Raw genomic sequence first — 26,386 nt, 5'->3', positions numbered from 1 at the left:
GCCCTGCGGGGTTTGGACGTTGCTCATGCAGCCTGGATGGGGAGTAGGAGGCAGGCTGTCGGAAGGAGATCTCACCTGCAAGACAGTGGGCACAGCTTCTCCCAGAATGGACCTGGAAGCACTCTTGGTATGAAAGCCATGATGGTGTTGGCAGTGCTGGGAAGACTCCAGCTGGCATCTCCCCAGGTGCCTAGGTCACTCACGAGGCCCTGTTTGAGTGGCAGCTGGCCATGAGTCTCCAGGCGATTTTCCCTTCAGTCTTTGACGTCTGGACCCACTGATCATCTCATCCTGCAGAATCAGACTGAAGCTACTCTCCTTCCAGAGAAACAGGAGGCAGTTTGAGGAGGCTCCAGCCCCTCCATTCCAGGGATAAAGTGCCTTCCTATTGCAAAAACCTTGCAGCACAGAGGCCGGGGCCCAGGAGAGCCGGAAGGGGTGGAGCGGCCCTGGGAGCTGGTGGGCATATCACGTGGAGGTGGTCCCTGAAGCCACCTGATGTCACCCAGTCCCAGGTGTGAGGAAAAAAATGTCGTCTGCCTTTCTAGTTCTACAGGGATCAGACCACTGCCGTTGTCCACTGACAGTGAGCCCCGAGGGGAATTCAGGATGGAGGAAAACAGGAAACATTTCACGCTTTGGATATATTGACCCTTAGATAGTCACGGTGCATATTTAAAGAAGAATTTCAAATGACTCCAGACCTTGCATCATCCCATATGTGGAAAAGCACTAAAATCATTCACTTGAGATGTCTGTTATCTTTTGATGCTTGACTACATATTTTTCCCAGCAAAAAAAATCATCCATATCCTGACTCCTCCTTTTCCTCTTGGGAGCGGTTCCTCAGAGCTACTGAGATGCTGTCACCTGATCCATAGTCCTCAGTAAGTCTCCAAATTAACTTAACATTATCCTTTCAGTCGTCACAGGGGACAGGTCCAGGGGCTCCTCACAGACACCAGTATTTGAATTGACAGTGAGAAATTCAGCTGCCAGGGGCCAAGTTCCCCTCCCTGAGGTTGGCACATCAGTGGCCAAGCTCAGTGGCCCTGGTCCAGAACTATATCACCCCGATGTGTTCCTTAAGTGTGGCCTGCTGTGAGGACCAGGAGGGCAGACCTGTGGGCTAAGGACCCCCCAACAGAGGCCAAAGCCCGAGTTCACTGGCTGATCTCTTTTTTTTTTCTCTTTTAAAATTGAAGTCTAGTGATTTACAATGTTGTGTTAGTTTCAGGTGTACAGCATAGTGATTCAATTATACATGTATATATTCCTTTTCATATTCTTTTCCACTTTACATTATTACAAGTTATTGAATATAGTTCCCTGTGCTATACAGTGATGGCTGTTTTTTTAATCTATTTTATATATATTAATTTGTGTCTGCTAATCCCAAACTCTTAATTTATCCCTTCCCACCTTCCCCCTTTGGTAACCATGAAATCGTCTTCTGTATCTGTGAGTCTTTATCTGTTTTTCAGTAAGTTCATTTGTAGCCATTTTCTTTAGATTCCACATATAAGTGATATTATATGGTATTTTTTTCTCTCTCTCTCTGGCTTACTTCACTTAGTATGATAATCTCTAGGTCCGTCCATGTTGCTGCAAATGGCATTATTTCATTCTTTTCATGGCTGAGTAGAATTTCGTTGTTTAAACATCCCACAACTTCTTTATCCAGTCACTGGACATTTAGGTTGCTTCTAAGTCTTGGCTACTGCAAATTGTGCTGCTGTGAACATAGGGTGCATGTGCCTTTTCAAATTAGTGTTTCCTCTGGATATATGCCCAGGAGCCGTGATCCCCTTTTTGTAACTGCCCCTTTCATGACACACGCTTTCTTCAGCTGGGTCTAGATGCGCTGTGTGCCTAAGGGCAGGGTCTGAGGGACAGCCCTGGCACCAAGAACTCAGGTGTGCCTGTGGGAATTCTCAGCAGCAGTCACTAACAGGTGACTCCCAGAGGTCACTCCTGGCCTTTTTTTTTTTTTTTGCGGGGGGCGGTGTGTGTGGCCTGTCCTACTCAGCCCCTCTTACAGATGGAGGACCACTCCCTTGCAGGCTCTCCGGAAGTCTGGCTCCACGTCTTGGGTGAGATGGACATCACTGCTTACTGTGGGCCACCGGCAGACCTACTGAGCCCAATCAAGCAGCAGCAGCAACGAATGAGGGGAAGATCTAAAACGTTTGATCTTAAACCCTGATCCCAACTGCCTTAAACCACAAGGCCTGGAGGTAGGATAGACCCCAGGGGCGCGGATTCGGTGGCTCAGCCACGACACCTGAGACCAGGTTGGCCCCATCTTCTGTGCCGCCTTTCCCAGCGGTGGCTTCCTCCTCAGGCTGCTCCCAGGGCCCAGACAGCCACTTCCTCTCACCCTGACACAGAGGTGCCGCTTCTCCCTGCGTCTCTTAGGGAACAAACGAACTCTGCATGTGCACAATAAAACACACGTAACCAAGGTGACCGTTAGCGAAGCCTCATCATTCACAATGTCGCGGGACCATCACCCCATGCGGTCCCAGAACACCTCCAGCAGCCCAGAAGGAGGCCCCGTAACCATTAAGCAGACACTCCCTGATCCTCTTCCTCTTCCCAACCTTAGAAAGATCACTACTTTCTGTTTCAATAGATTTGCCAATTCTGGACATTTATCTAAGTGGACTCATACAAGATGTTGCCTTTTTGACTGGCTTTTAAACATAGCATCATGGGGTTTTGGGGGTTCTTTTTCAGTTTTATTAGGTAGAATTATTACAATTTGAGTGCACATATACATTATATTGCATGTAAATACATATACACAATATACCTCACAATTTTTTTTTAGTTGACATATATGTACTGATCATCGTTTCTAAGAACAGATTAGAGCTTTAGCTTTTTAAACTTACATAGTTATCAAAGGAATAAAGCCAACCACAAAATAAGAATCAACAGAATGCGATAATCCAATCATAAAGGACAGCCAAATGTGCTTATACATATTCAAGAAATCAATCATCTAAGTTATAAATAATAAGTAGTTCATTTGTGTCCTTTTTTTTTTTTTTTTTTTTTTTAGATTCCACATACAAGTGATATCATTTGGCATTTTTCTCTTTCTGGCTTACTTCACTTAGAATGACAATCTCCAGGTCCATCTATGCTGCTGCAAATGGCATTATTTCACTCTTTTTTATGTCTAAGCAGTATTCCATTGTGTATATGGACCACATCTTCTTTATCCAGTCAACTGTTGATGGACATTTGGGTCTTTTCCATGCCTTGGCTATTGTCAATAGTGCTCAAAGCATCATGGTTTTGAAGGGCACAATGTCTCACTCCTTTTTTGTGACGGAATAATCTTTCAGAACTGAGAATTTCCAAAGCTTCGCCCCCAAGACTTCTCCTCACCTCTCATTGGGCAGAACTGGGTCACATGCCCATCCCTGAACCAATCACAGACAAGCAGATGGGGTCGCCCTAGAGTGATGGCTGTCTTGGCTGCGCACTGGGTTCCCTGGGGCGCTCTGGACACCCTGAGCCCACTGCCGGCCCCAGAGATTCTGACTTAGTTGGTCTGAGGTGCCGGCCGGCATGGACATTGGGATTTTACAAACTCGGCGGTTCCAGTGACGAGTGGTGGAGATAAGAAGGTGATGAGAAAACAAAGTCAAGAGATGGGCAGAGGGATCTGAGGATGCGGCGCCCCCGCGAGGGGATACTTTACGGAGAGCAAATCCCACGTGTCCTGTCTCCAACAGGCAGCCGGGCCCTGCGGCGGGCAGCGCGGCTCCCAGCCTTTGCCCGCGGGCCAGCGGGGCGAAGCAGCCCAGGCCCTGCCTGTGCGCGAGGTCTGGGCCGGACCCATTGGGTGAGGTAGGCTCGGGGGAGAGGGGCGCCTGGGAATCTGCATTTGCTGCACCTCTACTCCCAGGGGCTCTGGAGCTACCAAAGGTTGAAAACCACTGGCTTAGGCATTAACCCTTCACTCCTCGGACTTTGTCCCATGCGGGGCCGTGGCTCGGAGAGAGCTTCAGCCCTGGAAGGCGGAGGCCGGGAGGAGACCACGGAGAGCTGGTCATTATTTAACCTCCCTCTGTCCTCCTAGCCCTCTCCCTGCTGGCCAAGCACTCCTCTGTGCTGCCAGCTGTGGTCCTGGTTAAACCTTCCAGGAGGAGCGAGATTCAAGGCAACATAAAGGCGGCCCCTTGGCTCTTTGCACCCTTCTCCACACCTGCTGCATCTTCTCTGGAGAAAAGACATTCAGCCTGAGTGATGAGGAGTTAAAGATGGCTTTTCTAAAGGGTTTCTTAATATTTTTTTTTCCTGGAGAATTTAGTTTATTTATTTTCTTTTTTTAACTTCATTTTTTATTGAAGTGTAGTTGATTTGTAATGTTAGGTGCATGTGGAAAGCAAAGCAATTCAGTTATACATAGACATACATACATATTTTTTCTTTTCCATTATGTTATTACAAGAAATTGAATATAGTTCCCTGTGCTATACAGTAGGCCCTTGTTGTTTATCTATTTTATATACAGTAGTGTGTATCTGTTAATCCCAAATTCCTAATTTGTCCCTCCCCCACCCTTTCCCCTTTGGTAACCTTAGTTTGTTTTATGTCCGTGAGCCTGTTTTTGGTTTGTAAATAGAATATGTATCATTTTTTTTAGATTCCACATAGAAATGATATGATATTTGTCTTTCTCTGACTTACTTCACTCAATGTGAGCATCTCTTAGCCCATCCATGTTGCTGCAAATGGCATTATTTTCTCCTTTTTATGGTTGAGTAGTATTCCATTGTATAAATATACCACAACTTCCTTATCCAGTCAACTGTCGATGGACACTTAGGTTGCTTCCATGTCTTGGCTATTGTAAATACTGCTATGAACATTGGGGTGCATGTATCTTTTCAAATTAGAGTTTTTTCCAGATATACACCCAGGAGTGGGATTGCTGGATAATATGGAAAGTCTATTTTTAGTTTTTTAAGGAACCTCCATACTGTCCTGAAGGGCTTCCTTTTAAAAGGGGCAGTATAGTGAAGAAACTAAAATCACTAATGATGGGGTTTGTTGCTGTTTCTGTTGCTGTTGTGGCATTTTCAGCTTGATTATTCCTGGAACAGAGGGAAGACCTATGTTAGCTTAATGACATTATAACCTGACCAGCATGCTGAATTCTCTCATTCATTTTAATCATTTGCCAGATAACTCTCTTGGGTTACCTATCTCTGAACGGAAAAGTTTTGTCTTCTTCTATCCAGTATTTATGCTTTTTATTTCCTTTTCTGGTCAAAGGAATATCTGTTTTAAGAGACACCAAAGTGGAAAGGCAGCCTCTTCTACCCCCTAATCACCCAGGTCCCTTCCCTGGGAGTAGCCTCTGTGTCCAGGGAACCCTTCTAGAAAGAATCCATGTACATACAAATACCTAAATGCGTTCTCCCCATGGAAGTAATCTTCCAGGTTTCTACTCCTGGGGAATGAAATAGTCCAAACTTAGCCCATAAAATAACAACCTTTGGAGTAGGCCAGAGTCTGGGTGAGGAGTTTTTCAGGCTTCTGGGGCATTCATTTACCTCTGCCCCAACCAAGTCAGGGATCTCTACAAGAAAGATCCAATGGTTAGGGGTCAGTCAGGCCTGGTGACCAGATGTCCCAGTGTGGGCTCTTGTGGTGGCTTGGGCTCCCTCACAGCATGGAGGCTCCAGGTATCCAAGAGCAAATGCTAGATGGTTTGGATTTCCAGTCAAGTTGGCGGAGTGGTAGGACCACGAGCTTGCCTCTCCTTTCAACTGCAGCAAAACCACAACTGAATGCTAAGCAACCATCAAAAACAGACTGGAACCTAGCAAAAAAGATCTTCTGCAACTGGAAACATAAAGAGGGAACCACAGCAGGACAGTAGGAGGAGTGTGCTTGTGATATAATTGGGCCCCATAGCCCCCGGGTGGACAACCCACAAGCAGAAGATTTGTTAAATCACCGAGGCCCTCCCACAGGAGTGAGCGCTCTCAGTCGCACGTCAGGCTCCCCAGCTCGGGTCCTGGCATTGGGAAAAGGAGACCCCAGGACGTCTGGTTTTGAAGGCCGGGGGCTTGGCTCCAGAAGGCTCATGGAACTGGGGGAAATGGAGACCACATTCATTGAGATGGGTACATGGAAACTCATGTGCACCAGGTCCAAGGGCAGAAGGAGTGATTTCATAGGAACCTGGGCCAGACCTGCCTGCTGGATTTGGAGAGTCTCATGGGGATGTGGGGGATGGCTGCGGCTCACTCAGGGGACATAAAAGCTGGTGGCAGACATTCCGGGGGTGTTAATCTACATGAGCTTTCCTGGAGGCTGACATCTTGATTGGATCATTAGCACCAAGACCTAGCCCCACCCAACAGCCTGTAGGGAAGCCTCAGGCCAAACAACACACAGGGTGGGAACACAGCCCCACCCATCAGCAGACTTCTTAAGCCACAAAGGCCTCTAGACACAGCCCTGCCCACCAGGGGTCCAGGACCAAGATTCACCCAGCAGTGGGCAGGCACCGGCTGCTCCTGCCAGGAAACCTGCATAAGCCTCTAGTCCAGCCTCATCCACCAGGGGCAGATACTAGAAATAAGAAAACAATAATCCCAAAGCCTGTGGATAGAAAGATAGACGATATGAGGCAGCAAAGGAATATCTCCCGGGCCAAGGCACAAGATAAAATCCCAGAAGAAGAAATAAGTGATGAGGAGTTAGGTAATTAATCTGAGAGTTTAAAGTAATGATGGCGAAGATGTTCAGAGAACTCAAGAGGAGTACCGATGCAGAGTGAAGTTTTTAGCAAAAAGTTAGAAAATATAAAGGATACCCAAACAGAGTTGAAGAATAAAATCACTGAAATGAACAATATACTAGACGGAGCCAAAAATAGACTCAATGAGGCAGAAGAATGGGTCAGTGAGCTAGAAGACAGATTAATGGAAATCCCTACTTCAGAACAGAAAAAAGAAAAAAGAATAAAAAGGAATGAGGATAGTTTAAAAGAACTCTGGGACAACATGAAGCACTCTACTGTTCGCACTATAGGGGTCTCAGAAAGAGGAGAGAGAGAGAGAAAGGACCTGAGAAAATTTTTGGAGAGAGAATAACCAAAAACTTCCCCAACTTGGGAAAGGAAACAGTCACCCAAGTCCTGGAAGCACAGAAAGCACCGCACAGAATCAACCCCCACAAAGAGGAACACACCAAGGCACGTAGTCATCAAACTGACAATTAAGGATAAGGAGAAAATATTACAATTAGCAAGAGAAAAGCAATGAATAACATACAAGGGAACTCCCATAAGGTTATCAGCTGATTTTTCAGCAGAAACTCTACAGGCCAGAAGGGAGTGGCAAGATATATTCAAAGTGATGCAAGGAGGAAACTTAGAACCAAGAATACTCTATCCAGCAAGGCTCTCATTCAGACTTGGTGGAGAAATCAAAAGCTTCACAGATAAACAAAAGCTAAAAGATTTCAGCACCACCAAATCAGCTTTACAACAAATGTTAAAGGACCTTCTCTTGTCATCAGATCATAAGAATAGAGAATAAAAAGAAGAAAGAGGGAGAGAAAAAGAGACCTACAAAAGATTGTTTTGGCTGTTTGGGGTTTTTTGTGGTTCCTTATAAATTGTGGAATTGTTTATTCTAGTTCTGTGAGGAATGTCACGAGTATTTTAATGGGGGTTGCATTGGATCTGTGGGTTGCTTTGGGTAGTGTGGCCATTTTGATAGTGTGGATTCTTCCAATCCAAGAGCACAAGAAATCTTTATATTTCTTTGTGTCATTTTGGTTTTCAGAGTATAAGTAAACTCCTTGGTTAAGTTTATTTCTAGGTATTTTGTTGTTTTTGATGTAATGGAAATGTCTCTACCAGTTATAAAATTCTGGTTTTTGAAGTGAAAAATAAGGTGAATGAAGGGTTGCAAATGGCAAAATATCCTTTTTTATGGGTGAGTTGTATTCATATATATATATATATACATATGCTGCATCTTCCTTTTCTATTCAACTACTGATGTGCACTTAGAATGCTTCCATATCTTGGCAATTATAAATAATTTTGCTGTTAATAGCAGGGTGTTTGTATCTTTTTGGGTTAATTCTTATTTTGTGGTTGGCTTTATTCCTTTGATAACTATGTAAGTTTAAAAAGCTAAATCTGTAAACACTCTTAGAAACAATGAACAGTACATATATGTAAATTAAAAGATATATGTGCAGTAAAAAAATGATCAAGTCATGAAAGACATAAACTTAAAAGACATATTACTAAATGAAAGAAGCCAGTCTGAAAAGGCTACAAACTGTATGATTCCAACCAAATGACATTCTGGAAAAGGCACAGCTCCAGAAACAATAGAAAGATCCTGGTTTCTGGGGGTTTGGGGAGAGGGAGGGAGAGAAGAATGAATAGATGGAGCACAAGGAATTTTAGGACAATAAAATTATTCTGTATGAAACTATAGTGGCTATATGTCATTATGCATTTGTCAAAACCCATAGAATGTACAACATCAAGAGTAAACCCCAAGTGTAAACTATGAAAAAAAAAAAAAAAAGAACTAATTCCTGAGTCAAACTAATGCTAAAGCGTTTGGAAGAAAAGTGGAAACCATCATTGTAGTCACAGAAGGAAAGTCTAGTCAGTTCATAAAAAAACAGAAACCAACAACAAAAACAATTATAAAAATGGTAGAATGCATTTAACTGGAATCTATATCATGGAAGTATTTCAAAGAGAAAGAGAGACTGACTGTGTCAAATGAAGCCGATAAAGAAAAGTGTGGGTTGAGAAATCTGTTTTTCCTGTGATAGAATTGTTCTAAAATGGGATTGTGAGGGAGACACGTCTCTGCACATTTACACACACACACACAAACCAAAGAATTTTCTATTTAAATGGGTAAATTTATGGCATGTAAATTATACCTCAAGAAGTCTCTTTCAAAATGAAGGAGTATTTAATACATATCTATACAACAGAGCTGCTCCCAGGTATTCACCTCACAGGGTAAATGAAAACAGATATTTAGAAAAAAGATGCATGCATATATATACAAAAATATTTATTCATAGTAACCCACGCTTGAACTAAACCAAACGTCCATTATTAAGAGAATGGATTAATATTTTGTGATATAATCTTGCAAGGTCAAATTATTCACTCCTACAAACAGAATGAATGGCATATTCAAATAAAAACGTGTAGCTCTGAAAACATGACTTAGAGCAAAAGAGACAGACATCAAAGTATACGTTGTGATTTTTTTCACTTTTATCAAGTTCAACCACCATCAGACTGATGGATGCTGTCGTGAGAGTGTGTGTATTTCAGTTGAAATGTGACAGAGGGTATATATTCTGTGTTGATGGATGTGATTCAAGCATACGGTTCATACACTGACCTTTCCTATACTGTCGAGGGTTAGGGATTTGAAAGGTTTGTGAAATCATAAACTTTACATTGACACATTTCACTATATTTTTATTGTATACAGATATAGACACAAAAAAAAAGAGGTAAGAAAAAATTACCATTAGACAATAATGAGGAAAATGACATTTTAGTTACAAACCTCTCCTCTGACAACGCCCCCTCCTCTCCACTGACACTGACCAGGTAACTGACCAATCCGGGATGTCAGTTGCTGGCTGGGTTCCAGGTGGAATGTTGGGGTGTCCCCTGGGGCTTGTTGTGGCTGGTGGATCCACGGTAACTGGGCAGAGCCCTGGGTGGGTCAGTGCCATGGAGGGGCTGCCGTCCTCTGTGGAGCTTGGCTTTGGGCTGATCCTTAGGCAGCTGAGTGCGGTCCTGGTGTTGCTGCTGCCCAACGGCCTGTGTTCTCAGCTCATGTTCCCCCTCGGCTGGGAGACAGCGTTGAGTTTGCCTGTCCTCACCTTAATGCTGGGTGTCTTATTTACTTTCAGACTTATTCAGTCTGTTAGAAGTCAGCTTAATGGAAGACATGAAAAGCAACTGGCAAAAACACTGGCTGCACAGATCAAAGAGAAGTGCCACCTCATCGACAAGCTTTATATGGCTAAACAGGAGTGTGCCGGGATGAAGACAACTGTAAAGAAAGCCAGGCTAGAGAAGGAGCCAGTAAGTACACCCAGCCTCACTGACACCTATAGAAAGTTGATGACGGTCAACCTGAGCTCGAGGAAGGAAATCAATTTTCTCGTCCAAGAACTGAAGAGAGAGGAGATTCCTGCAGTCTATACAAGACGAGATGGCCGAGATGCTGAAGGTGCTCCAGTTCCTGGAGGAGGTCACAAGAATCAGCACATCACAAGGGGCTTTTACAAGCCAACCAGGGGACCGAGCACCAAGTCCTGATGGCCCCTTTCCCAGGATTGGGCCCTCATATTAAAGCTGTGCTGTTCCCTCCCCTCCAGCCCCCCAGTCTGCCAGGCTGCACTCACCCACTCAGTCAGGTCTCCACCTGAGCTGCACTGAGGCCAGTGGATGGAGGGCAGTCCCCTCCTTTGGACCAGAGTTCCTCCAGCTTTACCAGTGAGCACAGCAGTGAGCTCCTTCATGGTCAACATCTCTCATCTAAAATACATTGGAATTCCCTGAACACACCACGAAGCATGGGACTTTTTTTATATTCAGCAAATGTTTGGATTATCTCTTATTAGTTGTGAAAGAAATGTTGTAATTGAGACAGATCTACTTATTTAGAATCTCTATTAAGCCTCATTTCTCAAGACAGTCTGGGTAACTATTATATATCAGCAATGTAAGTGAAGTGTATATATAGTTATTCTGTGTACAAATATTGCATTATAATTTTAAAATGTATGCAGTTTGTCAATATAAACTTTAAGATGGCCATAGCATTTATTTCTAATTTAATTTGAAGTCATTAAGTTTAGAGCCTTTTTTACCTGAGTATGTATAGTTTTTTAAAAATAGCTGAACTTTCTAAAGATGAAGTTAAGTTGTACTCTTAGAAGAAACTTTTATCATTTCATTTTTATATTCCGCTATAACAATATCCATAATAAAAAATAATTTGATAAATTTTTTAAAAAGAAAGAAAAAGAATATGAAAATGAACATATGTACATACATACATGACTGAAATATTATGCTGTACACCAGAAATTGGCACATTATAAACTGACTATTCCTCAATTAAAAAAAGATTAGGATATGTTCTGATAAATCAAATTTTATAAATGTCATCTCAAGTACTGTATATATTGAATATATGTGTGTTGAATGGGTGGAAGAATAAAAATATGGAAGGGATCTGGCTTTTACAGAACTCTGTAAGTGATTTTTTAAAAAAAAAGTTGGTCACCAAGCTCTGCCCAGTTTCAAGGGATGGGGCACAGACCTCTCCTCTCAATGGGAGGAGTGTCAAAGAATGTGTGTTTAAACCACCAGAGGTATAATACTGTCACATTATTGTGTACATTTTTTTTTACCTAATTTATCTTGACAGGCTTTCTACATTCATTTATATAAAGATCATATAAGGCTTCCTTCTTTTTTACGGCTGCACAGTAGTCTCTATTAAGAAAGTACCGTATTTTCTTGAATTCATTCCTACTGATGAAATTGGATAGGCTGTCTTGTTTCCACTCTTTGCTATTACAGCAATGCTACAATGTATAACCTAGACCACACGTCATTTTCATGCCTCCAAGTATATTCGGAGGATAACTGCTTGGTAGAAGCTGCCAAACTGCCCTGCACGGAGGCTGCACCAGAGTATATTCCCACCAGCAATATGAGGCATTTCCCCACAGCTTCTCCAATCTAGTATGTTGTTGAGCTTTTTTATTCTTGGCAATATGGTAAGTGAAAAAGTTCTTCATTCCCAGTTATTTTTTTATTTTTAGCTGTGAGAAAATCCACATGACATAAAATTTGCCATCGTAACCATTTTTAAGTGTACAGTTTAGTAGTGTTAAGTACTTTCATATTGTGCAACCAACCTCCAGAACTCTTTTCATCTTGCAAAATTGAAACTCTCTACCGATTAAACTACTACACCCCATCCTCCCTTCCCCAACCCCTGGCAACCACCGTTCTGCTTTCTTTCTCTGCAAATTTGACCTCATGTAATTAAAGTCATTCAGTATTTGTCTTTCTGTGGCTGGCGTATTTCACTCAGTATAATGTCCTCAAGATTCATCCGTGTTGCAGCACGTGTCGGGATTTCCATTCTTTTTAATGCTGAACAATATTCCATAGGCCATATTTTTAATCTGTTCCTTTGTTGATCTGCATTTGGGTTGCTTCCCTCCAACTTTTGCTGGTTGTGAATAATGCTGCTATGAACATGGGTGTACAAATATCTCTTTGAGACCCCTGCTTTCAATTCTTTGGAGTATATACGCAGAAGTGGAATTGCTGTATGAAATGAGATTTCTGTTTTTCAAAATTTTTGAGAAACCACCATACTATTTTCCACAATGACTGCACCATTTTGCATCTGACAGTGTACAAAGATTTCAGTTCCTCCTCCTCCTCCTCACCACCACTTGTTTTTTCCTTTGTTCTTTTTTCTTTTTTAACAGTAGCCATCTAATAGGTGTGGAACGGTATCTCACTGTGGCTTTGACTTGCCTTTCTCTAATGATTACTGATGTTGAGCATCTTTTCAGGTGCTTATTGGCCACTTACATTATCTTCTCAGATGAATTCAAGCCTTTTGTCCATTTTTTTAAATTTTTATTGAGATATAGTCAGTTTACAATGTTGTGTCAATTTCTGGTGTACAACATAATATTTCCATCATCAATATACATATATATGTTCTTTTTCATTTTCTTTTTCATTATAGGTTACTACAAGATACGGAATACAGTTCCTTGTGTTATACAGTATAAATTTGTTGTTTATCTATTTTATATATAGTAGTTAGTATCCACAAATCTTGAACTCCCAATTTATCCCTTCCTACTTCCTTTCCTCCCTGGTAACCATAAGTTCATTTTCTATGTCTGTGAGTCTGTTCCTCTTTTGTAAATAAGCTCATTTGAGTCTTTTTTTTTTAATTCCACATATAAGTGATATGGTATTTTTCTTTCTCTTTCTGGCTTACTTCACTTAGAATGACAGTCTCCAATTCCACCCAAGTTGCTGCAAATGGCATTATTCTTTTTTATGGCTGAGAAGTATTCCATTGTATGTGCATATATATATGTATATATACACCACATCTTTATCAGTAACCAGCCAATGGACATTTAGGTTGTTTTCACATCTTGGCTACTATAAATAGCGCTGCTGTGAACATTGCCCTTTGCCCATTTTTTAATCAGGTTGTTTGTTTTGTTGTTGTTTAGTTGTAGGAGTTCTTTGTGTATTCTAGATATCAGACCATTTTCAGATATATGACTCGCAAATATTTTCTCCTATTCTGTAGACTGGCTTTTCACTCTGTTGACTGTGCCCTTTGATTCATGAATGTTTTTATGTTTGATATAATTCAACTTACATCTATTTTTACTGTTGTTGCCTCTGCTTTTGGAGTCATATCCAAGAAATCATTGCCAAATCCATGTTAAAAGGCTTTCCCCTATGTTTTCTTCTAAAATTTTTATAGTATTTGCTCTAACATTTAGGTTTTTTAATTCACTTTGAGTTAATTTTTGTGTATGCTTCTTAAATCCTGTAGCTTTCTCTTGGATTTGTTTTCATGGTATTGGAGTACATACATCCTCTCACAGATAAGAACAAAGGTGATCTCTCTTAGCATCCTTGGATGCCTGAAATTGCCTTTATATGTTTTGCCCTCACACTTGACTGATAGCTTGACTGGTTCAAATAATTTTCCCTTGGATTTCTGAAGATAATCCATCATGCAGTGCTGCAGTTGCATTTGATATTAATCTGTTTATGAATGCCTTTGCTTTATGAATCTGTTTTCCTTTTCTCTGTCCTTCAAGAAATAGAGCCAGCTCCAAGCTAAGTGGAATCCAGGGTCACCAGCTTCTTCCTGCCATCATCCCTTACGCTCTCCAAGCACCTGGGCTGGTGGGGTTTTCCAGGAGTGAGCAGTCTGGGTGCTGGAGGGAGAGGGTCAGTCAGACTCCTCTGCTCTAGACCGAGTAAGGCTGGCGGGGACCGGAATCTCACAGGAGCTAGTTCTTAAGCCTTCCCGTCTGGGGAATTCTCCACGGAACTCACAGGAAGGCCCTCAAAGCCAAGATCAGGGCTGAGCGACCCCAGCGCACCAGGAGACATCCCAAATTTACAGAAAAAGGTCCTTCTCTTTTTCTACTTTTATTGCTTTCACTTCCTGTTCCTCTTTGGTTTGGAAAGCAGGAGGGGTGGGAGAGAAGGGAAAGAGAGAGACGGGGACACGAAGAGAAGTACAGGGGAACAGATCGAGTCTCCCCGCCGGGGACTGATGTGCGGGCAGGCGCCACGCTGCTCCGGGGACCCCGGAGAGCCCGGAACGTGCGCACCGCCTTAGCGGCGTCCCTCATCCTTACTGTGAGCAAGATGTGATTCCATTTCAGAGTCGAGAAAGTGGTTCTAAGACAGTAACCACTAATATTAATAGCTAATATTTATGCAGTGCTAATCGTATGCCAGGATACTGCTAAACTCATTTATTCTCACTATGAGAATAGGTATTATTAATATTTCTGTTTTGCATTCAATTTCACTGAGTCAGTGAGGGAGACTCTGAAATCGGGTCTTCTGGTCCCCTATGTCTATCCAGTCATACTCGCTTAAACCCAGGCTTCGAAAGCAAAGGGCCATTTGTTTCCTATGCCTGCACCCTCGGGCCCTCCGCCCCCTCCCCAACTGTCATAGGGTACATCCTGGGGTGTCTGCATATCCGCTCTCTCGCACCCCCTCCCCCAGGCCTCTGATGCAGACCTTCTAAGGCTCTGCCTTTAGTGATAGGTCCCCTTTTCCCCAAGTACTTTGAAGAAAAATTGAAAACTGGCAGGCCCTGTAAACTCATTTATTTGTTCATTCATTCATTTCTTCAGTACAGATTCATTGAGCATCTTCTCTGGCTCAATCCCTGAGCAAATCATTTTCCCTCAGAATTTTTGAAGACAGTGTTCCTTTACCTTTTTCTAGTTACCAGTATTGCTGTCATCAATTAAAACCAATTTAAAATTTCTTTTTCAAATTATGTGTATTACTTTTTCAATTGACTACTGAATTCTTGGGAAGAAAATACGTTGTTTGGACCTAACTCCTTAATAAATGGGACTGTTAGCTGCTTCTTTTGGCTTAGGAAGAGCTGTGAAAAAATTTCTGAGACACTGAAATTCACCAAGAAGTGAGAAAGTTTCAAAAGCTCAGCTCTAAAATAAACCCCTAGAATTGCATTTGCTGCATGAAAAGGTAGGCAGGTTTCGTTCTTTACACATAAGTTCAAATTGCCTTCTAGAAGTTTTTCGTTCATAATCTAGTGAAATATCTGATTTCTTCCCTCCAGCAGAATGTCTTGCACAAAGAACCTGGGACTTTCTTAGACCTCATGTTTATTTCTATATGTGCAAAGTATGCGTTCAAATTTGTTTTAATCTGTGGGATTTAGGGATTTGTTTTTAAAAATGGAAGGAAATGCACCAACAATCCAAGGAGTGCTTCTCTCTACATGAGAGATTTTCAGTAATTATTGCTTTCTTCTGTAGAATTTTCCGTATTATCTGAATTTTTTTTACAAGACTGTAGTCAACTCTTAATCAGGAAAAAGAAAAATCTGGTGCAGCCATTATGGAAAACAGTATAGAGACACCTCAAAAAACTAAAAATAGACTTACCATTTGATTCAGCAATCCCACTCCTGGGCATATATCCAGCAAGAACTTTAATTTGAAAAGATACATGCACCCCAATGTTTATAGCAGCACTATAAACAATAGCCAAGACATGGAAACAACCTAAATGTCTATCAACAAATGACCGGATTAAAGATGTGGTAGATATATACAATGGAATACTACTCAGCCATAAAAAAAGAATAAAATAATGCCATTTGTAGCAACATGGATGGAACTAGAGATCGTCTTTCTAAGTGAAGTAAGCCAGAAAGAGAAAGAAAAATACCATATAACATCACTCATATGTGCAAATTAAAGAAAAAAAGGACACTATGAACTCATCTACAAAACAGAAACAGACTCACAGACATAGTAAACAATCTTATGGTTACCAGGGAAAGAGGTGGGAAGGGGTATATTTGGGAGTTTGAGATTTGCAAATGTTAACCACTATATATAAAAATAGATAAAAAAGAAAAACAAATTTCTTCTATATAGCACATTCAATATCTTGTAATACCTTTAATGAAAAAGAATATATTTATATATACATGCATGATTGGGACATGATGCTGTACACCAGAAATTGACATATTATAACTGACTACACTTAATTTAAAAAAATACTTTAAAAAATCTTTTAAAAAAAAAAAGAGCTCTGAATATTTTGGATTACATTTGTACCTAAATTCTATGAATAAGAACTAAGGACATGCTACTAAAGTATCTGCTGCCTGTCATCCTCCTTTTGAGAAATGAAACCCTTGGTCATAAAAATAGCCTTTGCCTGCAGTTAGAAGGGAGAGATTTTTAAAAGGAAAAGAAAAGGGAAAAGCAGAAGGAAAACTGTCTGTTAGCAAATCTAAAGTCAGACAAATGTCTGAGGGGCCAAAAGATGGAGCCGGTCCAGGGCCAGCTCCCCCACCTTCCTCAGCCCTCTGTGGGACAGGGAGGGGCTGGTGACTCTAAGCAAGGTGCTGATTTTAGATGTGGCCACAGATTAATTTTAGAAGGCCTGACATTCTGAGTCATCCTGAGGTGGCCCGATTGGAACAGATTGGGGGAGTCCATTTCAGGCTGTCTTCTCAGGTGTCCCAGACCCCTGGAGCTCTGCCCGCTCTTGGAACGGGAGACCTTGTTCCCATCAGCCAGTGCCATCTTACCACCAGGAAAGGGGTGAATAACCAGCCAAAAGAGGCAGGACCACCTCCAAACAGGCAAAGAGAGTCCTGGCTGCTCTATTTCCATGGACAACTCAAAGACAGCTGGTGTGATCACCCCTGGAAAAGGTCTCTCACCTTTCCATTACACCAGCAGCTATAAAGCACTGACTGTATACAAACACTATGAGGGAAATGATTCCCAAAACTACTTACCCATATTCCCTTGGCAGCTTATTAAAAATAAAGATGCCCAGGACCAGCCCCAGCTGTGCAGATTCAGTACATCTGGGGAGGGGTCCCTGGGTGTCCGTCAGGTCATCTGGGTCGGGGAACCACTGCTCTGGGGGGCCCACAACTGAGTGACACATTGCCCTGGTGCTCAAGACCCTCACAGGGACCATCAGGATGGTTGCAGGGACTGGACTACATGACTGGCCAGTCTGGCTTGGGTAGGGGGCGGGTCTCAGCCCAACACATGGGCTGGGAGCAGGAGTAAGATCTTTTCCCAGAGGAAAGAGGAGTGGTCATTGTGGAAGTGGGGAGTGGCTATTGGACAGGCAAGAAATGGTAAATATCCTCTCCAGTCTGCTATCCCAGCAGTTTGTTATAGGGAGGCACCTGCGGCATCAAAGATTCAGGGCAGCCTCGTGCAACAGGCATCGTTTGTTTTTCTGCCCAGTACAGCTTCCATTTCTCAAAAAAAGGCATTTCCTTCATTAGAAGATTGCCCCTCCCCCATAGCCCTGAGTTCCTGGTTCCATCGCCCCAGCTATTACCCAAGTCTGGGGCTGGGATTCTGTCATTTACCATCAAGAGTAATAACTAATATTCACGTTCAAGATCAACTGACCCAAAAAGAGGATAAGTAGGTGGAAAAGGAAGTGCTAGGGCCCGAGTCCTTCCTCAAAGCCCAACAGACGTCATCTCTTCATGGCCTAGGCATCAGCCAAATTCAAGTGTAGTCATTCGAGTTTCAGTCAGAGAGGTTTCGTAAATCAAGATATGCTTCTGGAGGAGGGGAACTGAAGGCTGGATTTTTTTTTTTTCCTGAAGGTGGTAATTAGGTTTACTTATTTATTCAATTTCTTTATGGAGGTACTGGGGATTGAACCCAGGACCTCGTGCAGGCTAGGCACATGCTCTACCACTGAGCTACACCCTCCTCCCAAGGCTGGGTTTTGAAGGGAGAGACCACAGGGCACTCTCAAAGCAATCCTGCCGACTGAAGATCCCTTTATCCCAAGAAGGTCTGTAAATCCTCCCGACTCCATGGGAAGATCTTCCGAGGCACACATACTGTACTCTGGCTATTCTTAGCAGCCTGTGGTGCGTGGTTCAGGAAGGGCTCGGGAGCCCTGCGGCTGCACGTCCTGGGGGAAGATGAGCTAGCCCTCAGCTGTGCTGGCCCGCTGAGCCTGTGAGCTTAGCAGCGTGAACTTGATTCACACTGCAGAGGGGATTAGAGCCGAGGGGCTCCAAGAGGCGTCTCTTGAGAGTGCCGGAGAGGCTGACATGCCTCAAAAAGCCCAAGGGATGGAGGGAGTTGATGCATCCTGGCAGCTCGGAAGGACCCCTGCCCCCACCACCCCAAGCCAATCCGCACCAACAAGTTAATCTTCATCACACCAACCTTGCCTGGCATCCTGGACTTGCCCCTCTTGCAGCGTGCATTCCAGGACCCGCAAAAATTCTCAGATATCTTTGCTGAAATGTCTAGGAAGTACAGATTGTCAGAGCATTCCACCAGGGCACGGTTTCCTGTGATCTCGAGTTTTCTCCTAAAGCATTCCTATGCATTTTTAACAGCTTTATAAAGATCAAATTCCCAGACCATCCAGTTTATCCAGTAGTTTTTATATATTCACACAGTCATGCAACTATCACAATCAATCTTAAAACATTTTCATCATCCACAAAAGTAACCCCTCACCTTTTTTTTTTAATAGAGGTACTGGGGATTGAACCCAGGACCTCATGCATGCTAAACAAGCACTCTACCACTGAGCTATACCCCTCAACCCCTCACCTTTCAATCTGTTACCTCCACCAACTGCTCCATCCCCTGTAGCCCTGATTTGTTTTCTGTCTCTATAGATTTGACTATTCTGGAGATTTCCTACACATGGAATTATACAATATGTTCCCTTTCGTGACCAACTTCTTTCACTGAGAACGTTTTCAAAGTTCATCCATGTTGTAGCGTGAATCAGGACATCTTAATGGCTGACTAATATTCCATCGTATGAACCTACCACGTTTTCTCTGTCCATTCATCCATTGGTGGATGTTTGGGTTGTTTCTACTTTTTAGCTATTATGAATCATGCAATTATGAAATTCCATGTACCAGTCTTATCTGAACATATGTTTTCATTTCTCTTGAATGTATGCCTAGGAGTAAAATTGCTGGATAAAATGGTAATCTGTTCAGTTACCCCAGGATTTACTATCCCGAAGAGCTTCAGCATCAAAGAATCCAGTAAGGTCCAGGCAAGGAACATTGTTTGCTTTTCTGCTCAGTGCTGCCCTCTTTCTTCTAAGAAAAGCACCTTCTTCCTTGAAGGATTTGCTCCTCCCCCTCAGATCCCTCTTATCCTCAGTAATTAGTTCAGAGGGGAACATCTGAAGTGCCCGCCTGTTTCACAGAGGCTGCGTCATCTTGCATTCCCACCAGCCATGTATAAAGATTCCTGTTTCTCCACATCTTCGCCAGGACTCGGTATTGTTAACTGTCTTCCTTATGATAACCATCCTAGTAGGTACAAAGTAGTATCTTACTGTGGTTTTGATTTGCATTTCCCTGATCATTGATGATGCTGAAAATCTTTTCATGTGCTTTTTGGCTATTTGAGTAACCCCTTTGGAGAACTACCTATTCAGACTCTTTGTGCATTTTTAACTGGGTTATTTGTCCTTTTATTACTGAGTTGTAAATCTTTATATATTCTAGATACAAGTCCCTTGTTAGATATATGACTTGCAAATATTTTCTCTCATTCTTTGGATGGCCTTTACTTTCAAAGGACCCTTGGAAGTACAAAAGTGTTTAATTGTGATGCAGTTTAAAGTATTTACTTTTTATTTTGGTTCTTGTGCTTTTGGTATCAAACTTAAGAAATCACTACCAAATCCAAAGTTACAAAGGCCACGCCTTTATTTTCTCCTAAAATTTTTATAACATTAACACTTCCTTTGATCCATTTTGAGTTAAATTTTGTATATAGTGTGAAATACGGATTCTTTGTCTTTCTTTTGCATGTGGAAAGCCAGCTGTCCCAGCACCATTTGTTGAAATTTTTTGACACCTTTGTCGATAATCAGTTGACTGTAGATGTGAGAGTTTATTTCCAGATTCTCATCTGTTCCATTCATCTACACGTCTACCTTTATGCTTTCTTTCCAATCTGAGTTCTGTTTATTTCCTTTTCTTGCCCAATTGCCCTGGCAGGAACCTCCAGTACAAGACTGAGTAGAAAGAGTGAAAGCAGACATCCTTGTCTCATTCCTGATCTTAGGAGAAATGGATCCATTCTTTCACTATTAAGCATGATGTTAGCTATGGGTTTGGGGGTTTTGTTTCTGTTTTGTTTTGTTTTGTTTTGTTTTGTTTTGTTTTTGTAGATGCTCTTTATTAGGCTGAGGAAGTTCCCTTCTATCTTTGCTTTGTTCAGTGTCTTATCGTGGAAGGGTCTGAATTTTGTTAAATTGGTTTTTTGCTGTCTGTTCTATTAAGATAATATGTGGTTTTTGTTTTTAATCTATCGATATAGTGTACTACGTTAATTGTTTTAGGATATTAAGCCAACCTTCCTTCTGGGGGTATATTTCCCTTGGTTATAGTGTATAAATCTTTTCATGCGTGGCTTGATTTGGTTTGCTAGTGTTTTGTTGAGGATTTTTGCATTCATAGGCAGGAGAGACGGTGCCTTGTAATTTTCTTTTCTTGTGATGGCCTTGTCTTGCATTGGTACCAGAGTAATACTGGCCTTGTAGAATGATTTGGGAAGTGTTCCTCTTCTATATTTTTGGAAGCATTTGTGAAGCAGTGATATTAATTTTTCTTTAGCTTTTTGGTGAGATTTACCAATAAAGCCATCTGGGCCTGAGCTGTCCTTTGTGAATAGTTCTTTGTTTTGTTTTGTTGTTTTTTGATTGAATCTCTTTTCTTATTTTAAGTCTGTTCAGGTTGTCTAATTCTTTCTGAGTCAGTTTTGATGGTTTGTATCTTTCTGAAAATGTATTCATTTCACCTGTTACCTAATCTACTGTCATACATTGTTCACAGTACTCCTTGGTAGTCCCTTTCGCTTTTATGAAGTCAGCAGTAATATCCTCAGTTTCATGTATGATTTTCATTATTTGAGTTTTCTCCCTCTTTCTTTGTCAAAGCAGTTATATCTGTCCATTTTGATGGTATTTTTAAAGGACACACTTTTGGTTTTATTGATTTTTCTCTGTTGTTTTCTGTCCTTTATTTCACTCGCATTCATTTTAATCTTTATTATTACCTTCCTTTTGCTTGCTGCAGGTTTAGTTTGTTCTTCTTTCTCTAGTATCCCGAAGTGGAAGTTCAGGCTATCGATTTTAGATCTGTCTTGTTTGTTAGCATAGACGTTTACAGCTATTCATTCCCCCTAAACTCTGCCTTAGCTGCAGTTTATAAGTTTGGTGTATTGTATCTCCATTCCATTTATCTCAAAGTCTTTTCTAATTTCGCCTGTGATTTCTCCTTTGATCCACTGGGTATTTAGAAGTGTGTTGTTAATTTCCACATATCTGTGAGTTTCTCAAATTTCTCTCAGTTATTGATTTGCGGTTTTATACCACTGTGGTCAGAAGATATCCTTTTATTTCAGTTTCAAAATTTATTTAGGTTTGCTTTTTGGTCTAATATATGATGTGTTCTTCAGTGTTGCATATGCACTTGAGAGGAATGTACATTCTACTGTTGTTGGGTGGAAGTTCTAAAGATGCTCTTAGTTCTAGTTGGTTTATAGTGACATTCAAGTCTTCTATTTTTTTATTTTTTATTGTTTGCTTTGTTCTATCCATTATTGAATACGGCACAAGAATTCTCTAACTATCACTGCTGAATTCTCTATTTCTCCCTCTAAATATGTCACACTTCATGTATTTTGGGGCTCTGCTGTTAGGTACATATGTATTTATGAGTGTTACATCTTACTGATGAATTGACACTTCCATTGTTATAAAATGTCCCTGTTTATTTATAGTAACATTTTAAAGTTTATTTTGTTCCATGTATAGCCACTTCATCTTTCTCATCTTTGCTGTTTGCACTACATCTTTTTCCATTCTTTTACTTATAATCAGTTTGTATCTTTGAATCTAAAGCATATCTTCTGTAGACAGTTGGATCTTGTTCTTTTTTAATCCAGTCTGACAATTTCTGCCTTTTGACTGGATTGCTTAATCCATTTACATTTCATGTTATGATTGATAAGGTTGGAATTACGTCTGCCCTTTTATTTTTGTTTTTGACATTTCTTATATGTCTTTTGTTTCTCTATTACTCTGCTACTGCCCTCTTTTGTATCAAACAGATATTTCCTAGAGTAACAATTTTTCTTTTAGTGCTTCTTTTATTATATATTTTCAAAATTTCTTCTTAAGGGTTACTCTAGGGATTACAATTAACATCTTAATTTAAATTAATCTAGTTCAATTTAAAACCAACTTAGTTTCAATCGTATACAAAACTTTGTTCTAATAAAGCTCCATTCCTTCCCCTCTGTTTTTGTGGTGTTATTTCTATATAAATTAGATCTTTATCCATTTTGTAACCATTAACACAGGTTTCTAATTATTGCTTTATGCAATTGTCTTTTAGGCCAGATGGAAAAAAAAGAGAGTTACTAACAATATACGTTTATACTGTATTTATATTTAACTATGTAGTTACTTTACCAGCCTTTTGATTTCTTCACAGGCTTCCAGTTACTGTGTAGTGTTTCTTTTATTTTAGCTTGAAGGATCCCCATTAATATTTCTTGAAGACAGGTCTCCTAGCAATGAGGTCTCTCAGTGTTCACTTACACGGGGATAGCTTAATTTCCTTTTCATTTTTGAAGGACAGTTTTGCTCGATGTAGAATTCTTGTATGACAGGTTTTTTTTTTTTTCTTTCATCACTTTGACTAGATCATCCCATTGCTTCATGACATCTATTGTTTTTTATAGGAAATCAGCTTTGAATCTCTTTGAGGCTTACTTGTAAATGATGAATCATTTCTTGCTTTTTGTTTTCAAGATTCTGCCTTTGTCTTTGTCTTTCGAGAATTTGATTATGACATGTCTAGGTGTGGATCCCTGAATTTACCCTACTTGAAGTTTTCTGAGCACTTAGAAGTTTTTTAGGCATATTTGTATACAAAATGAAAAACATAAAGTGATATTTTTCATAAATTTTCATCCAGTATATCTTAAGTATTTTTTTGTCCCCTTGTCTCTCTCTTCTCCTTCAAAGATCTCTCTCCTCTCCTTGAAAGATTCTCATTATGCATATGCTGGTTTGATGATGTTGACAAGTCTCTGAGGTGCTGTTAATTTTTCTTCATTCTTTTTTCTTTCTGTTGAACCTTCTCAGACTAGGATAATCTTAACTGAGCTACCTGCAAATTCATTGACTTTTTTTCTTCTGTCTACTCAAATATGCTGTTGAGCCTTTCTGGTGACATTTTTATATTATTGTGTAGGTAGATAGATAGATAGACAGATAGATAGATAGATAGATAGATAGATAGATAGATAGATAGATAGATAGATAGATAAAGAGATATATTGCTCATAGTAAAGAAAAGCCTAAGAATGATGTCACAAAAAATAGAGAAAACCAATAAAGAGAAATTATATATAATTAATACATAAATTTTTCTCTTGGTATGGCATGGTTTTCTTTAGTCCTTTCAACATCTTTAAAATAACTAATTTAAAGTCTTTATCTAGTAAGTCCAACATCCAACATCTAGGTTTCCTCACTTTTTACTGATTATTTTTTTCCTGCAAATGGGCTGTATTTTCTTATTTCTTTATAAACCGTCTCACAGTCTTTTGCTGAGCACTGGACATTTCAAATAATATGCTGTGACATATACATATTCTGAAAAACAGGTTCTCCCTCTCCCCAGGGTTTGTTGTTTTTGTTCTTTGTTGTACTTGGAGTTTTGTTTTGTTTGTTTAGTGCCTTTTTTGAACTAATTCTACATAGTAGGTATTCTTTGTCCTATGTGGCCTCTGAAGTTTCTTCTCAGTTAGTGATCAGTTAATGACTGGACAGAGATTTCCTTAAATACCTGGGACCAGTACATCTCCCAATCTGTGCAGAAGAGCTGTGAGTGTGTGCATGTGTATGTGTGCATTGGACATGCATGTGACACTCCGCCACGCAGTTTACAACTCTTACAGCCTTCACTTCCTGTTTTCACAGAGCCTCAAGATCAGCCAGAGGTGAGAGCTGAGAGGCTCCCCAGGCTTTCTCAAGTCTGCATACAGCCCTGGGCATGTTTACCTCCTTACACGTGAGCATGGCCTTCTAGACTCCTAGGAATATTTTAGAGCTTTTCAACACCCCTATAGACATCTCATTTCCCAGCTTTTCGCCCTTAATCTTTTTTTTTTTTTTTTGGCTGGGGGGAGGTAATTAGGTTTATTTATTTATTCTTAGAGGAGATACTGGGGATTGAATCCAGGACCTCATGCATGCTAAGCACGTGCTCTCTACCTCTTGAGCTATGCCCTCCCTCTTAATCTTTTTGAGTATCTATTATTTAACCCAGCTGTTACCAATTGCCTGTAACTGTTTTTAACAAATTCTTCCTGGGACAGGGCTTTTCCCACTGTGAGTGCTCAGAGTCTGGTCAGATACAGACAGCCTTGTCAGAGGGGTCTTCCAGGGAACCACCAGCTGGTCAAACAATGAGAGTTCTCTGTTAATGAGGCTTTGAAAGAGCTGCAGGCCAGTTCTGCTCCCTTCGGGGGCTTCCAGGCTGCTGAAGTTCGCTGCAAATGTGACTTGTTTTTCAAGGCTACGATATAGGGAGAAGGACGAGGACAATAAAATGCCACAAAGCTCACCGCTCTTACCAAGATGCTGTCACTTTTCTTGAATAAGCATTTCCTAGATTTCTGCAATCCTGTGGTTAATTTCCAGAGTTCTAAAAAAAAAAAAAAGAAGTTGATTCTAGCATTTCTCATTGCTGTTATAGAGAAAAACCTCAGAAGTCCTTACATCACAATTTTTACCAATATCCACTTCATATTTTGCATTCTACTCCACAGTGTTTCCAGGTGGGTTTTTTCTCCCAAGGGTTTCATGATGACATTATTTGATTTTAAATTATTTCCTGTGGAATGAAATCAACTCTCTGGAAAGATACACTGCATCTATTCTGGGACCGCATACCCACCAGCATACTCTAAAGAAGCAGAGTTCATTATAACTTGCTAATTATGTGTTTTCTCCTCCACCAGACTGTAACCTCCCTGGGTGCAGAGCCAAGAAGCCTTCATCTCTGTCAACTGTGCCTGGCCCAGATCTTAAAATAGGGCAATTGTAAATGTGGAACCAAAATGAATGGTCCTCGTTCTCATTTATCTGGCTGTCCCAACTTTGGGTAGGGTCATCCAATCATACCTGGGGATGGATAAGCCCACTAGACTGGGTTCAATACTTGTTCTAAGCTCTGACATAAACCATGGTCGTTTCCAAACTGTGTGTTCTCTGCAGTGAGCTCTAACAGGCTTCCTGGTGGGAATCACTGTCTTGAAATTCTAGGTTAGAAGCCTCTGGAGCCACCAGAAGATACACTTCTTTCAACATGAATAAAATCAAGTAGAGAGTGACTATTTTCACAGGCATATCTATTCTCTGAATTCAGATCGCAGCAGCTCCAAAGAACAATTTAAACAGTGAGCTCCAACAGCTTATTGCAAACCAGCAGTGCATGTATACATGATTTTATAAGATTGTCAAGAAAAGTGAGAATTGGGGCAGAGGGTATGGCTCAGTGTTAGAGTGCATGCCTAGCATGAGATGGGGCCCTCATGTGCCCTTATAAAGAAACACCAGAGAACTAGCAGGCTCTCTCTCTCCCTCTCCCCCTCATGTGAAAACACAGCAAGAAGGTGGCCATCTGCAAGCCAGGAAGAGAGCTCTCACCAGGAGCTGAATCAGCTGGCACCTTGATCTTGGACTTCTAGCCTCCAGAACCATGAGATATGAATCTCTCTTGTTCAAGTCTGTGGTATTTTGTTGCAGCAGCCCAGGCAGATTAAGACACCCAGGATTCCAAGTTTCAGCAAAATTCAATCAGTAAGCCTGCAGAAATACAAAAATCAGATTTTCCACACTCATTATAACATAATCAAATAATGCTGCTCTTCTTAGAAGCTCGAAGTGCTGTTGAGAAACTTGGTCTTCAAG

The 26,386-nt window shown here is 41.0% G+C and overlaps 1 long non-coding RNA gene across 2 annotated transcripts; it reads left to right on the top strand.

Annotated features, from left to right (window-relative positions):
* The first annotated feature begins 3,485 nt into the window (after window positions 1–3,485).
* On the top strand, window positions 3,486–25,645 carry LOC140696552 (uncharacterized). 2 transcript variants are annotated; one of them, XR_012073015.1, is made up of 4 exons: window positions 3,486–3,641; window positions 9,955–10,772; window positions 24,392–24,482; window positions 25,435–25,645. It is a non-coding gene; the product is annotated as an uncharacterized lncRNA (long non-coding RNA). The 2 variants fall into 2 exon arrangements; XR_012073013.1 differs by lacking the exon at window positions 3,486–3,641 and having other exon boundaries at window positions 9,658–10,772.
* The last annotated feature ends 741 nt before the right edge of the window (window positions 25,646–26,386 follow it).

This window comes from Vicugna pacos, chromosome 5 (assembly GCF_048564905.1).
Source record: "Vicugna pacos chromosome 5, VicPac4, whole genome shotgun sequence".
In the NCBI taxonomy this organism is placed as follows: domain Eukaryota; kingdom Metazoa; phylum Chordata; class Mammalia; order Artiodactyla; family Camelidae; genus Vicugna; species Vicugna pacos.
This window is presented reverse-complemented; position numbering and strand designations above follow the sequence as displayed.